Raw genomic sequence first — 5708 nt, forward strand, 5'->3', positions numbered from 1 at the left:
AGAGAGAGAGGAGAGAGAGAGAGAGAGAGAGAGAGAGAGAGAGAGAGAGAGAGAGAGAGAGAGAGAGAGAGAGAGAGAGATCAGAAGGCATAAGAAAAAGAAAAAGTATCTGCATTTGATTGTTTACATTTGATTATTAGCAATAATAGGTTTGTAGCTGCCTGGAGGTGAACTTTTATTGCGGTTTTGAAGGAGGATAGAGATGCCCTTTCTTTTATACCTGTTGGGAGCGCATTCCACATTGATGTGGCATAGAAAGAGAATGAGTTAAGACCTTTGTTAGTTCGGAATCTGGGTTTAACGTGGTTAGTGGAGCACCCCCTGGTGTTGTGGTTATGGCGGTCATTTACGTTAAGGAAGTAGTTTATTATTATTATTAGCCTTTATTTAACCAGGTAAAATCCCATTGAGATCAAAGATCTCTTTTCCAAGGGAGACCTGGCCAAGAGGGCAGCAGCAAGGTTACATTAAAAACAGTAAACAAATACATAAAACATCACATTTACGACATTAAAACTTGCTCACATAACACATGTGCATACAGACAAGGTAGACTGCAGTCCTTTCACAGAAGCTTTAAACTCATTCAACGTAACAAGTGTTTGAAGTTTAATATTCGATTGTAGGTTATTCCAAGCCTTCGCTGCTGAAAACCTAAATGCTTTCTTGCCCAGTTCAGTTCTTACTTTGGGGACGACAAATTGCAGAACATTCATTGAACGAAGATTGTGATTGACATGTACTTCGGTATCAGAGAGGTGTAGCGGATTTTATAGACTAGGCTCAGTGCAAGTTGTTTAACTCTGTCCTCCACCTTGAGCCAGCCCACTTTAGAGAAGTGGGTAGGAGTGAGGTGGGATCTGGGGTGGAGGTCTAGAAGTAACCTGACTAGCTTGTTCTGAGATGTTTGGAGTTTAGATTTGAGGGTTTTGTACGCATGCACCTCCTGGTACCCTAGGGTACCAGGAGGTGCATGCGTAATCGAAAAAGGGTTGAACGAGAGTTCCCGCCAGAATCCTCAAAGTGCTTTTGTTGACCAGAGAGGAAATTCTGTAGAGAAATCTCGTTCATTGGTTAACCTTTCTGATTACCTTGGTTGCCATTTTATCACAGGAAAGGTTAGCCTCTAGAATGGAACCTAGGTAGGTGACCTCATCTTTCCTGGTGATAACAATGTCACCTACTTTTATGGTGAAGTCATTGACTTTCTTAAGTTTGATGTGGGACCCAAACAGGATGGATTCTGTTTTACCCAAGTGTATGGATAGCTTGTTGTCAGCGAGCCAGATGCTAGTTCTACAGAGCTCAGCACTGAGGATTTTCTCTACCTGTGACTTGTCCTTGCCGGATACCAGCAAGGCAGAGTCATCCGCAAACAAAAACAATTCACAGTCGCATGCCGATGACATGTCGTTTATGTATATTAGGAACAGTAAAGGTCCCAATATACTGCCTTGGGGGACTCCACAGCTCACAGAGAGGGGGGGGGGGGGGGAACACGGTGCCGTTCACCTCTACCACCTGCTCCCTCCCCTCCAAGTAAGATTGCATCCAGCTCCATGAGGTTTTGTTAAATCCGATTGCTCTGAGCTTATCCAACAGTATGGCATGGTTAACGGTGTCAAAGGCCTTCTGAAGGTCCAGCATGACCATGCCGCAGTATTTGTCCGCGTCCACCTCATGTTTGATGTGGTCGTCAGATAGAGAAGGCATGTGTCAGTGGAGTGGTTAGTTCTGAAGCCGGATTGGAATTTGTACATGAGTTTATTAGTGGCAAGGTAACTATCGACCTGTTCATAAACTATTTTCTCCATTACTTTCGAAACGGAACTGAGAATAGAAACAGGTCGGTAGTTGCCAGGTTCCAATTTGCTTCCTTTTTAAAAGAGGGGAGTTACTCTTGCTATCTTAAAATCTTTTGGTACTTGGCCTTGTGTAATTGATAGGTTTATTATGTGCGTGATGATCGGGGAAATGATGGAGGCAGAGTCCCTGAGGAATCTGGAGGGAATATTATCAAGGCCGGTGGCCTTGTTAGGGTGGAGCGCGCTCAATTTTTTAAACACCTCATCAGCTGTGACCATTTCTAATTTGAAATCATCGTTGGATATTCCTGACTTTCTGTAGAAGTCTTTAATGTGTTCTACACCAAAGCGACCAGAGTGGTGGGACAGCTTGTTGACAAGAGTTGCGGCTATGCTGGTGAAAAAGATGTTAAGTCTGCTAGCTACCTCCATTTTGTCTGTAATGAGGGAGTCACCCTCCTTGATGCTGATGTTGGTGAGTCTTGTTTTAAGTTTCTGGCTGCAACCAGGAAGCTGGTTGTTGAGAATTTTCCAGAGCTCACGTGGCTTATTTGTGTTTTCCTCTATTTTGTCGTTAATGTAATTTTTTTTAAAGGATTTAGTCAGGTTGGTTGACTTATTTCTTAATTTATTGCATTGCTTTTTGAGAGTTGAAAGGAGTAATTTGAGGTTGATATTATTGGGTTGTTTATCTACTTCTGTTTTACATTTTTGGTATTCAGAGTATTTCCTGTCTCTGTCTTTTATGGCAGCTAATATGTCCGGATTCATCCATGGTTCCGAGCGGGCTTTGATCCTGACTGTTTTCACGGGAGCCATGTCATTTAGTATCTTTAGGAACGCCGTTTTGAAGCGATCCCAAGCAACATCGACCAGGTTGCTCGCGAGCACAGGGGACCGGTCCCACTCATCTAATTTTAAATTGAAATTGTCATCTGAGTTTTTTTTGAGGGATCTGGATTGGGCTGTTATGTGGCCATTGGCTTTAGGTTTAGCTATTTTACAGGTGCAGAAGGTTAGATAGTGGTCGCTAAGACCACAGATCATGACCCCACTATTTTTTATTTTAGGCCGGTCTGAAGTGAGAATGAGATCTATGGTTGATTGGGTGGAATCACACACCCTTGTGGGTAGCGCTATTAGCTGGGAAAGACCGTGCAGATTACAAAACTTGCTGAAGGATCTGAAGACACGCGCATTGGCTGCTGTGACGCGAGAAATTGGGCCGCCATCTTGAAGTGGTGATGAGGAGCCGGCGAGCAGCCTAAACTGACAGTTGACCGGTAGAAAACAAAAGATGGTTCAGCGTTCTCCTGCTCAAATGAGCGGACTGTTGAAAATAGGAATCGGGGAATTACTTTTCACAAGTAAGATTTAACATTAACGTACTATTGGTTGTATTTTGTGAAAAGAAGAAGGAGCGAAGATCTTCAATAGTACTGAAATTGTAGCCGCTAGCAAACAAGAGTATGACCATAATAGAATCAATCAATCAATCAGTCAATTGTGATTTATATAGCCCTAAATCACAAGTGTCTCAAAGGGCTGCACAAGCCACAACGACATCCTTGGATCAGATCCCACATCAGGGCAAGGAAAAACTCAACCCAGTAGGATGACAATGAGAAACCTTGGAGAGACTGCAGATGTGGGTGACACCCCCCCCCAGGGGAGACCGGTGCAATGGACGTCGAGTGGGTCTAGCATAATATTGTGAAAGTCCAGTCTATAGTGGATCTAACATAATAGTGAGAGTCCAGTCCATATAATTGCTTGTCAATGAAATTAATTACATTTAAAAATGTCATAATTGAATAACATAAAGTTGACATAAATTATTGTGACACCTAAAACAAAATTCACCAGCCGTCACTGATTATGATGCATTCTCATTTTAGGCAAAGTATAAGATAATACTTTCTTAACAGTATAATTGTAACCAGGGATAAGTCTTCAAGTAACAATATTCAAATACTAACATTGTTGGGTAAAACAGAATTTGGTTTTATTCTGAATCCAGTGAAACAGATTGGTGGTTTTAGCTGATATAAAGACTTTCAGGTGTTTATATATGTTTATTGTTTAAGTATTTGGCAGACGCTTTTATCCAAAGCGACATACATAAAAAATGCATATAAAACAATCACTGTAAACATGATCATTTAAGGGAAGAATTTAATACAAAATATCAATACAAAGTGTCAAGACAGAATAAACTCTCTGCTGCAGCAGCAACAGAGATACACTATATATAGAGTGTATCTCTTAGGGACCTATAGGTCCCTAAGATATATAGATATCTAATGTATTCATACATTGTTTATGTAGGATATACGCATGTATATATAACCTAATAATACTGTTTCTTCAATTTAAAAATAGGTGACCGTTTTTTCCCCCCTTCCCTGGGATTATATTCCCAGTTTTGATCTCGGACGTCTGGTCATTTATAGCATATAAGAATATTCTATTACTGTTAAGCAAACTATGAATAATAAAACACGCCAAAACATATGTCCTTTATCATAGCTACACGTATGGCAAAAAACAGCGTGAAAATCAGTGGTATTCAGTGAGGTAAGATTAATTAAATGCGCTGACAGTTCATTGCTCCTGCCAAATGAATTGCACTGAGTGGAGCGGATCACCACTCCAAGATGGCGGCCCCGCGTTTCGTCAGCGCCAGTAGGCAGTAGCGGTCGATGCTGCGTACCCTTATAAATTGTCTATGGCTGCTTCCGTCTAGTGGAACATACTGCTTCCGTCTTGTTGGGGCTCGTTTCAACTGTAACGTCTCGAACTTTTATCCACTCAAAATATAAATTTACTCTAAATAAATGTATTAAGGTACAAATATAAATGATCATTACCAACTTAATACTTTTGATAATGTTAGAATTTTGGCTGTGCAGCATAAAATCGGCAGCAGCGCTAAGTAGCATTTGGTGTACTAGCGCCATCTACTGTTGTGGAGAAGAACGTCACATTAGAGAGGTATTCAACTTTTTATTCTTAAGAGGCAATAGTCTTATACTGTACTACAAGTACACTGGAGCTTTATTTTAATCATACTCATTTATTTATTTATCTTTTAAGAAAGTGATAAAATAACTAAACATGGACATTTTAAAAAACTATGTATATGAAATAACCACAAATATAAATGTACTGAGCAAATATTCTTAAATTAAATTCTAATTAAATTATTGTTCGCTAAAATGGTAGTACTTCATATAAGTATTATTTTTACACCATTGCCTTAACATACTTAAAAATAAAGTGTAATGAGTGGGATTTGTGAGTTACAGTATATATGCACAGAAAGATAATTTGTTCTTGTCTCTTTTTTACATTTTCACCACATTGTACCACTGCAAAGTTCTGCAGTATTTTTTTTAAATTATTACCTCTCTGAAAGTTGGGCAGCACGGTGGCAGAGGGGTTAGTGCTTCTGCCTCACAATACGAAGGTGCTGAGTAGTCTGGGGTTCAATCCCGGGCTCGGGATCTTTCTGTGTGGAGTTTGCATGTTCTCCCCGTGACTGCGTGGGTTCCCTCCGGGTACTCCGGCTTCCTCCCACCTCCAAAGATATGCACCTGGGGATAAGTTGATTGGCAACACTAAATTGGCCCTAGTGTGTGAATGTTGTCTGTCTATCTGTGTTGGCCCTGCGATGAGGTGGCGACTTGTCCAGGGTGTACCCCGCCTTCCGCCCGATTGTAGCTGAGATAGGCTCCAGCGCCCCCCGCGACCCCGAAGGGAATAAGCGGTAGAAAATGGATGGACCTCTCTGAAAGTGAAAGTATCAACCAATTAAAATGTAGTATTATATTTGTAAATATACAAAAAAGTAACTATAATACAGTTATTTTATTGGTTCCTTTTTAACTGTGTAGGCATACC

The sequence above is a fragment of the Entelurus aequoreus genome, linkage group LG18 (genome assembly GCF_033978785.1).
Source record: "Entelurus aequoreus isolate RoL-2023_Sb linkage group LG18, RoL_Eaeq_v1.1, whole genome shotgun sequence".
In the NCBI taxonomy this organism is placed as follows: domain Eukaryota; kingdom Metazoa; phylum Chordata; class Actinopteri; order Syngnathiformes; family Syngnathidae; genus Entelurus; species Entelurus aequoreus.